We start from the raw sequence: 12,732 nt of genomic DNA on the forward strand, positions 1-12,732 counted from the left end.
CTCTTCCGCAGGCCAGCTCTTGAACTTTCCAAGACAGACCGACCAGCTCTTTCCTCCTCTGGGCACACAGCGCTGGTCACCGGGGCCATTTCCTTTAGGGTGTATTTGGGTCTCCACCCCGTCTTGTCCACTTGACTGTGAAACATCCCCCCGCCCATAGTTGGGAACTCCAGGGTGAAACTAACATTCCAGGTAGCTTTGAGGCCCAGGGATCCCCTGCAGTGATGCGGAGTGGACCTTACCCATGCCATCTAAACAGAGTCAGCTTGGAGGGCAGCCACTTAGCTTTGGAGTCACTGTCCATCCAGCTTCCCAGGGACACGACTTGTTTACACCGTAATTATTAACAGGGCTCCAGTTTGGAGGGGGTGTCATCTGGTCCCTCTAATTATACTGAACTTGTGATCAGTGACAGCCCCAAGTCTTCTTCCTCTTGTACTCATCCAACTCGTGTTTTTGGAATTCAGAGCAAGATTTTACATTTCGTCTTGTTACATTTAGTGAATTTTACCCCTGGTGCTAGCCAGCTAACCAGGAGAACTATTAGTTATTTTTCTTATCGTTAGAGGAATCAGAATTTGATCATCATGCCTACTAAATGTTTATGTAAACCACTGGTGAAAGGCATGACTAGCATAGGGTTGAGAGCCGAGCCTTGTGGCACACCACTAGAGACACCCCAGGACCCAGTGCCCTTTGACCATTCACACACGTCACCTACGCAAAACACACCCCTGCCTCCCCACCATCCAGTCCTCAATGAAAGGAGACCAGCAAGTACACAGCCCACGTCGCTTGCACAGTCAGCCTCTCCTGCTTTGGAAAGTTTGTCCGTCTCTCATCTCAAGCTTCCTCCCTGGGCGTCACTCGCTGGCCAGTTCTCTCCCCAGCGCTGCTCTCCCCTCCCTCCATTCTTTTTTTTTGAGACAGGGTCTCACTCTGTTGCTCAGGCTACAGTGCAGTGGCACCATTTTGGCTTACTGCAACCTCCACCTCCCGGGTTCAAGCGAGTCTCATGCCTCAGCCTCCGGAACAGCTGGGATTACAAGCATGCACCAACATACCCGGCTAATTTTAGTATTTTTAGTAGAGACAGGGTTTCACCATGTTGCCCAGGCTGGTCTCGAACTCCTAACCTCAAGTGATCTGCCCATCTCAGCCTCCCAAAGTGCTGGGATTAAAGGCATGAGCCATGTGTCCAGCCCCCTGGATCAATTCTGTAAGTGCTCAGCCCAGTGCTCAGTTGCTGGATTGACTCTGGAACTCCTTACAGCCAAGGGGAACGTGTGTCCGTGCCTCGGGACCCATGGACCCTGGCTGGGTAGGGGGCTGCTGGGCAGAGCCGGAGGGGGTACTGGGTCCTTTCTGTCTCATCAGCAAGTCCATAAATGTGTGTGAGGTGCCAACTGCAGGTTGGGCCTACTCCACACCAGGGACTCAGTTTTGAACCAAACAGGCTAAACTTCCTGCCCTCCTGGGCTTTACCCTCTACTGGGGAGGAGAGTCAACAAACAAAATTAATTAGAAAATTGTCTTGCATGTCAAAGGGTGATAGTGGTGAGGGAAGCAGGATGGGGGTCTGGGAGGGCAGGGGAGGGCGCTGCAGTGTTCAGCCAGGTGGTCAGAGTGGGCGTTAATTGATGAGGTGATATTCAGGCCCATCTGGATGAACACAAAGAAGGGGCTCTGAGGCTTTCTAGGGAGAATATTCCAGCAAAAAGAATATCCCCGGCAAAGGGCATTCCACATCATGGGGATGTGTCTAGCTATAGGGGGAACCAGCAAGGTGGCCCATGGGCTGGAGTAATGAGAGTGGGCGGGCAGCAGTGGGAGAGGTGGTCAGATCATCGGAGGTCTATATGGGAGGGTATTGTGAGGACTTTGGCCTTTTTCCAAGAGAAGTGACAGTCACAGGAGGATTTGGAGCAAAGGAGGAGCGCAGTCCAACCTGGGTTTTAACAGTATTAGCGTCACCCCCAACAGCACATTCCCTGAATAGGAGGTGGGCCAGGTGTCTAAAGATGGAACTCATGACCATCTCTGCTCAGCCTGAGGATTCTGTAAGGGCAGGTGTTCATGGGGAGGTGGGGATGGCTTCCGGGCTTGATTAGCGGTCACCTGCTATCCTTCCCACCATGGCCAAGAGAACGCCTGGGGTCTGTGACTGCACCCAGCATGTCCTGGGCATCACCCTGTGGAGCAGAAGGAGCCTGGGATGTGGCAACACTCACACCTGAGCTCAACTTCCAAAACAGCTGCTGTCCTGCTGGGCAGCTTTGAGCAGATTACTTAACCTCTCTGAGCCTCCGTTCCCTTTTTGGTAGAGTGGGGACGGCAACATCTGCCTTCCCGGGGTGACTATGGGGGTTTAGCAATCACCAAGGTGAAGGGTCTGGCACACAGGTATTGTACCAAAAAAATCACCATTAATCAAGGGACATGGGCATTCGCAGGTATGTGAGTTAGGAAAGAGGGAGCGTGAGGCTGGCAAATTTCTATACCAGCGTGAGACTGGATAAGGACATACTCCAGCTCTGCCAAGTTGCTCAGGAGGCTCTGGGACCTGCCAGGCCTGGGGGAACCCACTCAGCATTCTGGGCAGTGACCTCGTGCTCTGGCCTGCGTGGAGGATGTGCAGAAGCAGCAGAAGGCTGCAGTGCCTCCAACCCCGTCTCGCTCCCCTTTCTCACTCCCGAGTCTCCTCCCTCTCTCCTTCCCTCTTCCTCTAACTCATCTGCAAGTGCCAGCCAGTTGGCAGGCTGGACACCCAGCAAAGGAACCATGGAGACTTCTTGCTGGTTTTGGCCGAGACCACCAGTACTGTGTGTTGAGTCCCCAGAGACTCTGTTTAACACTCTGCTGTGTGTTAATTCCAGCAGAGGAGGGAAAAAGTAAGTCCTGAGAGATCCAGTGAAGTCGCGAGCCAGGGAACATCCACGGAGGCAGGTTGGGCCTAAGCTTGGGAGTGGTTTTCCCTTTTCCTCCCGGGCTGGTGTCCTTCAATCCCATAGACCAGACGGAGGTGCCTCCATGGATGTCAGATGTCCAGCCCACCCCTAGCAGGGGGTTAGTATTGTTTGAGCATCAGCTCGCCCAGGGCAGGGGCTTTGTTTGGCTCCTTGTTGCATCTCAAGCATGTCATGTGTGCTCACTGCACATGAGATGAGCAGGTCTCTCATGCCACTGGGGGAGTCTGCCATAGAGAAGGATTCAGCGCAGGGCCCTGCTCATGGTTGGCTGGGGGGTGGTGGCGTGGGGAGGCTGACTGGCGGAGGTTACTCACTGTTCCATGGCTTATGACTGGAGCACATGTGATGGCCAAGAGGCAAAAAGCAAAGTGCCCAGGAAGACCCTGACCAGCCCAAGGGATGCAGGCAGGTGGCCTCAGTATCCAGGTAAGGGTGGGAGAAATCCAGGGGCAGGGAAGGTGTGCTTGGGACCATGTTGGTTTTTCCTCCTGAGCTGGTAATGCCAAGGCTAGTGAGGTCCTGAATTGTAACCATCACATTACAGGGACCTCCACTTTGCTTAGTGGGGAGCAGATAGGTACCAAAACTTTTTAGCCACCAACAGCGATAAAACCCGCCTTCTTTGTGGACCTCCCCCTATGGATCCCCTGGAGCGACCAGGGGCCCTGCAATCAGCATCAATGTAAGGCCTGTAGGGTCAGAAGGACCCAGGTGTGGGCAGCCAGGCTGGACGGGGACGCATGTCTTCCCTGCCCTTCCTCCGTAGGAGGGAGCCTGGCCTGCTCCTCCTTCTAAGCTGCTCACAGGCCTCTCTCGTCGCCTGTTCTGTCTTAAGTGGGATTGTGTCAAGACCTCACTATCTTGCCTATCCTCCCTGGCACTATCCATGGGCTCTCTGCGTTCCCTCTGGCTTGTGCCTTGGCAAAGCTGTCCACTCCGGAGCAGGCGGGGCAGCCATGAAGCCTGAGAGAGAGGTGTGTGTCCTGCTCTCTGCACCGTGACGCCTTGTGCTCCCCAAAAACCAGGGAGAAATTACTCTGCCCAAGCGGAACATGCCTGGACAAGCCTCCTCTCCAGCTGTAATTAATACTCTGGGGAAAACACAGACTTGGGGTTTTTATACTTTACACACACACACACACACACACACACACACACACACAGAAATTTCTTTCCGTTGTCCTCCAATCCTATCTCAAATGTTTAATGTCCTGCTTCTTTCATGGGTAGCACAAAACCACCCAACTGGATACATCCAGAAAGCCGAGGGAGACACCAGGGACCGCCTTCAGGTTCCATGATGCAGAACTTGAGCATTTGGGAGCTGATTTGCCAACAAGCAGTGCCCGCGCTGCATCCCGGATGTGGAGCAAAGCGGCTTTGGCCTTCTCAGAGTCAGGAATGGCTGTGAGTTTGGGTTAACCCTTTGTGGTCAACATTCTGGGGCATTGCTCTTTATTTCCCCATCACAGTAGCCTAACTGATGCACTAGTCCAAACACATATGTGCGCATACCAAGCGCTCCTGCCACCTGACTCCCTACAAAACACTCTGATGAGGCAGGAGCCTTGCGGTCCCATGAAGCTAGGCAGCTAGCAACTCTGACAGTGGAAATGTTCTCTCAAAGGACAGGAGAGGGCCAGGCACAGCGGCTCATGCCTGTAATCCTGGCATGTTGGGAGGCCGAGGCGGGCAGATCACTTGAGGTCAGGAGTTCAAGACCAGCCTGGCCAGTATGGTGAAACCCCATCTCTACTAAAAATACAAAAAAAATTAGCCAGGCATGGTGGCATATGCCTGCAATCGCAGCTACTTGGGAGGCTGAGGCAGGAGAATGGCTCAAGCATGGTAGGTGGAGGTTGCAGTGAGCCAAGACTGTGCCATTGCACTCCAGCCTGGGTGACAGTGTGAATGAGACTCTGTCTCAAAAAAAAAAAAAAAAGGACAAAGGACAGGGCTGGGCGTGGTGGCTCACACCTGTAATCCCAGCACTTTGGGAGGCCGAGGTGGATGGATCACTTGAGGTCAGGAGTTTGACACCAGCCTGACCAACATGGCGAAACCCCATCTCTACTAAAAATACAAAAAAAATTAGCCAAGTGTGGTGGTGCACATCTGTAATCCCAACTACTCAAGAGGCTGAAGCAGGAGAATCGCTTGAACCTGGGAGATGGAGGTTGCAGTGAGCCGAGATGGTGCCACTACACTCCAGCCTGGGTGACAGAGCAAGACTCCATCTTAAAAAAAAAAAAAAAAAAAAAGGCCGGGCGCGGTGGCTCAAGCCTGTAATCCCAGCACTTTGGGAGGCCGAGGCGGGCGGATCACGAGGTCAGGAGATCGAGACCATCCTGGCTAACACGGTGAAACCCCGTCTCTACTAAAAATACAAAAAACTAGCCGGGCGAGGTGGCGGGCGCCTGTAGTCCCAGCTACTCGGGAGGCTGAGGCAGGAGAATGGCGGGAACCCAGGAGGCAGAGCTTGCAGTGAGCTGAGATCCAGCCACTGCACTCCAGCCTGGGCGACAGAGCGAGACTCCGTCTCAAAAAAAAAAAAAAAAAAAGACAGGAGAGCTCATGTGGGCCAAGAAGGGTGGAGTCCTCTGTGTCTCCTACTGGTCAGAGAGCTCCTTTGGGGCGGCATGAGGAGGTGTGGGTGGGAATGGGCTCAGAAATCCAAGCCTGTGAAATCCACAGCCTCCTACAGGGAGGCTTGACTTCTCCAGGCAAATTCTCAGTGTGAAAAGAAACAACCAGGGCTGTGGTCTTGCCTTGGCCACTTCTAACGTGGGCCTGGGCAAATAACTGACCCATCCTAAGCTTCAGTTTCCTCATCTGTAGAATGGGGACACCAGCATTGCTCCTGCCTTCTGAACAGGCCTGTTGTAAGGATGACATGGGATGGCAGATGTCACTTGTGATGACCTGCGTTCAAGCTCCTTATCAGCTGGAGATGCTGTGCCCAGATAAAGGATTGGGTGTGTCTGACTCAGCTGAGGCACGTGCAGGGACCATGATTTAAGACCAAATAGGCTCAGCCTCTCATGGGTCCTCCTCAGCTATTGTCCCCGGGGGCAAGGAGTGTGCAGTCCAGAGGCATGGTGACACGCAGTGATGATGAGGCTGGTTGGGTTGCTGGTGGCCTCTAGGTTCCCTTCTCCCCAGTTTTCTCGTGTTCCTTACCACTCAGTCTTTGAGAGGCTTGGAGGCACTGTTTTTCTCTCATGTTCTCTCCTTATTTATTTATTTATTTTTGAGATGGAGTCTCGCTTTGTCACCCAGGCTGGAGTGCAGTGGTGTGATCTTGGATCACTGCAACTGCGGCCTCCTGGGTTCAAGCAATCCTCCTGCTTCAGCCTCCTGAGTAGCTGGGACGACAGGCATGTGCCACCACGCCTGGCTAATTTTTTGTTTTTTTAGTAGAGACAGGGTTTCACCATGTTGGCCAGGCTGGTCTCGATCTCCTGACCTCATGATCCGCCTGCCTCGGCCTCCCAAAGTGCTGGGATTATAGGCGTGAGCCATGGCGCCAGGCTCTCCTTATTTACAATCAAAATGTTCCTGAGAAGAAACGCTGTGAAGCAGTCTTCTTGCTAAGCCTTTCCAGAGCTAAGTTCTAGCTCCTGCAGAGCCCTCGTCATTGAGGAGAGGAGGCTGTTCTCAAGGCATGGCAAGCAAAGGTGTCTGTCTCTACACTAGGACTGTGTGTCCCAGGCCCACGAGTGCTCTGACAGTCCTGCAGCTCATCTCCTTCCACCCTGCAGGGGACTGGGGACAAGGGCCAGGCCCAGCCTGTGTATGTTCCTGGGTTTGTTCCAGCAGCTGGGCAGTTACTGCAGAGACAGCTTTGGTGTAAAGAAGAAAACAGTTCTGCTTCTGGTCAAGATGGAGAAATGGGGACTGATGTGTCTGCCTCCTAGAACAATAACAACAAGCTGAAGACTAGTTTCCGAGACACTGGACAAGATACAGTGAAGGACAGTGATCCCCCAGTGATGGTCATATAGGAGCTGCATGGTCGTTTCAGCTGACTGTCTTGAGGAAGTTTTCAGGCCATGGTGCAGGGACCCCAGGTCAAGCCTGGTGTAGTTCCTGAGTTGAGGAGACAGAGCTGAGAGGTGGGGAGCCAAGGTGGCTGGAGTTATAAGACAGAGCAATGGGCAGAAGACAGCTGGACAGAGAAAGAGCTCTACAGATACTCAGAGGGTCCCACTGAGCACTCAGCTGAGTACCGATCAGCACAAGCTTTGGAGGAAACCACCCAAGGCTGAGGCGAGAACCCCCCGGAGGGATGAAGGACACAGCACTCAGCACCCTTACAGGGCCTGGAGTAGCTCAGTCCTCACTAGTCGGACTGGAACAGGAACTCTTTACTGTTCATGGGGCACTGGGTAGAGCATGCGGAGTCTTGCCTTAGTAGCAGGAACAATCAGACCTAGAATAAATACAGCCCTGGGCACATTGGGGCTGTATTTATTGTAAAAGAAAATTGCCTTTGTTAACATTATCATTTATACAGAAAATCTGACGGAATTGACACAAAATCTACTAAAACTAGTAAATGGATTTAGCAAGGCTGCAGGACACAAGATCAATGTACAAAAAATCTATTTTATTTCTATGCGCTAGCAACAATCAATCAGAAATTGAAAGAAAAATACCATTTTAAGAAGCATTGAAATATGAATGACATTGGCATACATCTAAGAAGAGATGTGCAAAATCCATACACTGAAAACCATAAACCATTGATGAAATTAAAGAAGTTCTAAATAAATGGAGAGAAATACCTTGTTTATGAGTCAGAAGGCCCAGTATTGTTAAGATGTCAATGAGTGCTGTATTAGTCCGTTCTCACGCTGCTATGAAGAAATACCCAAGATGGAGTAATTTATAAAGGAAAGAGGTTAGTTGACTCACAGTTCCACATGGCTGGGGAGGCCTCAGGAAACTTACAATCATGGTGGAAGACACCTCTTCACAGGGCGGCAGGAGACAGAATGAGTGCAAGCGGGGAAATACCGGACACTCATAAAACCATCAGGTCGCGTGAGACTCACCCATTATCATGAGAACAGCATGGGGAAAACCACCCCCATGGTCCAATTACCTCTACCTGGCCCTGCCCGTGACACATGAGGATTATAATTCGAGGTGATACTGGCATATCAATCCCTCAAACTGACTTATAGATTCAGTTCAATCCCGATCAAAATCCCAGCAGGCATTATTTTTTTCTTAGAAATTCACACTAATTCTAAAATTCATATAGAAATGAAGAGCCAATACAATTTTGAAAAAGAAGGACAAAGGACGGGAAGATTAACTGGTTTCAAGACTTACTAGGAAGCCATAACAATCACTATAATAGCTGTGGTAGGACTGGCATCAAGACAGGCCAAGAGATCCAAGAAACAGAATATCAAAACCAGAAATCATGACAACTGATTTTTGATAAGACTGCAGGGACAATTCAATGGGGGAAAGGATGATGTTTTTAACAAGTAATAGTGGAATCATTGGACATTCATATGGAGAAAAATAAACTTCAATCCATAGCTTGCCCCATGCACAGAAGCTAATTTGAGATACATCGTGGAACCAAATATAAAACCTGAAACTACAGAACATCTAGAAGAAAGCATAGGAGAAAAAAATCTCTTTACATTTTAGCAAAGAAGACATAATAAATGCCAAATAACCACATGAATAGATTCTCAACATCATTAGTCACTAGGGAAATACAGATTAAAACCACAGCGAGCTACCACGACACACCTAGTCGAATGGCTGCAGTTATGAAGACTGACACCACCAAGGTTGAGGAGGCTGAAGAACTGCAATTCTCACCCACGGCTGGTGGGAACATGAAGTCGTGCAACCACTTTGGAAAACTGTTTGGCACTTATTTAGGGCGTTAAAATACACTTACCTTGAGATCCAGCCATTTCACCCAAGAGAAAAGAAAGAATATGTCCATGCACAGACTTGCGCACACATATTCACAGCAGCTGTATCTGTAACAGCCCCAGACTAGAAACAGCCCATATGTCCTTCAAGGAGTGAATGAGTCAGCGCTTTGTAGCTCAGTCCCCGCATGGAATACTACTTGGCCAGAACAAGGAAAAAAGTATTTCTATGTGCAACATCAGAGAAGAGCCTCCGAATAACTATGATGAGTGGAGGAAGGCAAGCAGAAAAGGAAGACGGATGCTACGATTCTATTTACATAAAACTCCAGAAAATATAAATATTCTACAGCGACAAGAAGCAGAGTCAGTACTTGCCTTGGAAGAGAGGATTGGGTGGGGTGTGAGGAAGAGATTACAAAGGGGCACAATGTAATGGTTGTGGGTGATGAACACAACCATTATCTTGATGGTGGTGATGGTGCCATGGGTATACATATATATCAAAGCTTATCAAATTGCACACTCGATGTGAAGTTTATCATACCCCCATTGTACTTCAATAAAGCTATTTAGAAAACATCCAAGTTTACGGGGCCAGGCAAATGACCGCATCAATACTTAGAGTACAAATGGATTTTTTTTTTTTTAGACGGAGTCTCGCTCTGTTGCCCAGGCTGGAGTGCAGTGGTACAATCTCGGCTCATTGCAACCTCTGCCTCCCAGGTTCAAGCGATTCTCGTGCCTCAGCCTCCCGAGTAGGTGGGATTATAGGTGCCTGTCACCATGCCCGGCTAAGGTTTGTATTTTTAGTAGAGATGGAGTTCCACTACATCGGCCAGGCTGGTCTTGAATTCCTGACCTCAGGTGACATGCCCGCCTTGGCCTCCCAAAGTGTTGGGATTACAGGCGTGAGCCACCGCGCCTGGCCCCACAAATGGGTTCTTTATTCTACAAACGACTCACCGGGGGCTCCTTCCGATGCTTCCCTGTAAAATAGATTCAGTTTACAGCCGTGGCATCTCAGGAGGAGGCTGTGTGAAGGCTGCTGCCCTACTCGTGGTGAACACTTGGGGGCGCCCGTGAGGCCAGCACCCGGCGGCATTCCTCTCTCCTCCCACGGAAAACTGCATCTAACCTTGACAGACCGGGCGCCCACTCGGTAGGGGGAACCCTGTTACACACGGCCCACTGTGGGAAGCCCGAGGCCCTGTGAAGGGGACCCCCTGGGCTCTCTTTGTCCTCTTCCTGCTGGAAAGCCGGCTGGAAAGCCGGAAAGCGGGGAGCAGAGCCCGAGCTGCCTCTGCCCGCAGCCCTGAGTGGCTCCGAGGTGACCGGCTTCTAGGACGGAAGCACCTGGCTCAAGTCTAGCTCTAATGTCAGGTCTAGCTCCAGGGCATTTGGTCAGTGCCCACTTCTGAGCCAAGGGTGGGCTTAGGGCAAATGCAGTACGAAAAAGAGTGCCCAACTTTTCTAGTTTTAGCTGAAGAAGACTTCATACTTCTTTAACCCGGACGAATCTACTTTCAGGTCCTGGTTTTTGAAAAACGCTGTGCTGGCCTTGTACACACACCACCCAAGGCCCAGGACCTAGCAGAAGAGAGGCCCCCTGAGGGCGGAGGGCTGCAAATTCTGGCAAGTCTGCATTTTCTAATTTTGTTCTCAATAAATACACATTACACATGATCTCCAACTTACGAAGGTTTGACTTACAATTGACTTAGAATTTTTCGACTTTATGTTCGTTGGGTTTTTTAGGGGTATTAAATGCTTTTTTTTTTTTTTTTTTTTTTTTGAGACGGAGTCTTGCTCTGTTGACCAGGCTGGAGTGCAGTGGTGTGATCTTAGCTCATGCAACCTCCGCCTCTCGGGTTCAAGCGATTCTCCCGCCTCAGCTCGGACTACAGATGCCCGCCGCCATGCCTGGCTAATTTTTGTATGTTTTGTAGAGATGGGGTTTCACCATGTTGGCCAGGCTGGTCTTGAACTCCTGACCTCAGGTGATCTGCCCACCTTGGCCTCCCAAAGTACTGGGAATACAAGCATGAGCCACCACGGCCGGTCCATTAAATGCATTTTTGACTTACAATATTTTCACCTTATGATGGGTTTATCAGGACTTAACCCCATCGAAACTCCAGAAGCATCGTACTTGTGTAATAATCTCCCTAGAGTAAAACTCTGCAAGTGAATCCGTGGAGGGGGTCAGCCACAGGTGGGTAATGGGGTTGGAGGTACGGAGCAATGAACCAATGGGCTCAGGCCATAGCAGCCAGTCCCCCAGCAAGGGTCAACACTGGGAACTGAGCCGATATCTGAAGCCCCTTTCCCCAAGGAGACCAGGCCATGGAGGTGAGTCGGACCACCCTGGACCAGCGAGCTGGGACTGCCTGAGGGATGGGTGGCCATGCACGGAGCAGCTAGGGTGGGGGACCTTGGGGTTGGGGGAGGGAAAGGATCAGGAAGGCAGCGACACGGCTTCTCAGGCCAGCCAGAATTGCCTAAAAACAATCGTCCTCCATCCTTACCCCATTTATCCATTTCCCCTTTAGCCCCTCTGGCCCCCAGTCCTGCTCTCCCCAGCACATTTTGGGCTCGCCCACGGGGGGACAAGAGAGAAGATGACACAGAGGTGCTTAACGGCGCCAAGCTTTCCCTCCTCAGCCCCCAAACTCTTCCTCCCTCCAGTGGCTGGGAAATCCCAGAAACTCCGGGCTTTCATTATCAGCAGCTCCCAAGATGTTCAACATGCTCATATCTGTCAAAAACTATTCAGGAAAAATAGAGAAATCTTTATACCTTTTATTCAGCCAATTTTCCCCGAGGCACTCTGGGCTCTCTAAGAAAAGAAAAAGAGAGAAAGGAGAGAGAATCACAATCAATGTTGTCATCATACATCTGGTTGCTGGCGATGCTATTTGCTCATCGACTAGGGAAGTCTGGAGGTGGAAGCATCCTCTCCCTGGGAGTCCGAGGAAACCTGCCCGGGTTCACCTCTGGCTGCATCCGCATCTCAAGCATGGCTGGGAGGCAGCCTTTAGATAACAGGCAGAGATAAAGCACAACAGGCATGGTGGACCGGCCACCCAGAGGTTTCAGACTCATTTTCTCTGTTACTCTGGATGTTCCTTTCTTTCCCCCTCTCTTTCTTTCCGTTGCCTCAAACTCCAAGCAATCCCTTTCCTCTTCTCCTAGCACCCTACCACCTGGTTTGAGGTTGTCCACAAACGCAGGCCTTGTGGCTTGTTGATGGTGACATTTTGTTTCACGCTGGGTTTCCTCTGCCGCGCTGCAGGGATTTGCTGTGGGAATTTGCTTCCTCCTCCAGGTGTAGGGCGGGGGTCGCTGTCGCTTTGAGTGCAGTCATGGCATGCACATTCATTTTATGTATGTATTTAATTTGTTTCTGGAGACGGAGTCTCGCTCTGTCGCCCAGTCTGGAGTGCAATGGTGTGATCTTGGCTCACTGCAACCTCTGCCTCCCAGGTTCGAGCGATTCTTGTGCCTCAGCCGCCCGACTAGCTGGGAGTACAGATGTGTGCCACCAAGCCCAGCTAATTTTTTGTATTTTTAGTAGAGACGGGGTCTCACCATGTTACCCAGGGTGGCCTCGACCTCCTGAGCTCAGGCAATCCACCCGCCTCGGCCTGCATGTTCATTTTATGTTATTAAGGAAAAGTCATTTAGCAAGTTCTAAATCCCATCAAACACATAATTCTAGAGGCAATCGTTGTGTGTTACTGTGAGTCAGGTGCACCTACCAGCAGCAGGAACGGCTCAGTGATATGGACAGACTGGCAAGGACCACCACTCACTCACTTTATGATCCAGGGCCCGGGGCCAGGGTATCCGCTCCT

General features: G+C 50.8%; 1 protein-coding gene across 7 annotated transcripts in view; it reads right to left on the minus strand.

The window, feature by feature from the left end:
• RBFOX3 (RNA binding fox-1 homolog 3) overlaps window positions 1-12,732 on the minus strand; it is a 521,374-nt gene that overhangs the window by 132,943 nt on the left and 375,699 nt on the right. For 5 of the 7 annotated variants that reach the window (XM_033182481.1, XM_033182479.1, XM_033182472.1 and 2 more), the window contains one exon: window positions 11,675-11,714. The exons of the other annotated variants lie outside the window; for them this stretch is intronic. The gene's annotated coding sequence lies outside the window, so the exon portion shown is untranslated. The remainder of the gene's footprint in view (window positions 1-11,674; window positions 11,715-12,732) is intronic. 7 annotated transcript variants of the gene reach the window in all.

Source organism: Trachypithecus francoisi, unplaced genomic scaffold (assembly GCF_009764315.1).
Source record: "Trachypithecus francoisi isolate TF-2019V2 unplaced genomic scaffold, Tfra_2.0 Lachesis_group20, whole genome shotgun sequence".
Lineage (NCBI taxonomy): Eukaryota > Metazoa > Chordata > Mammalia > Primates > Cercopithecidae > Trachypithecus > Trachypithecus francoisi.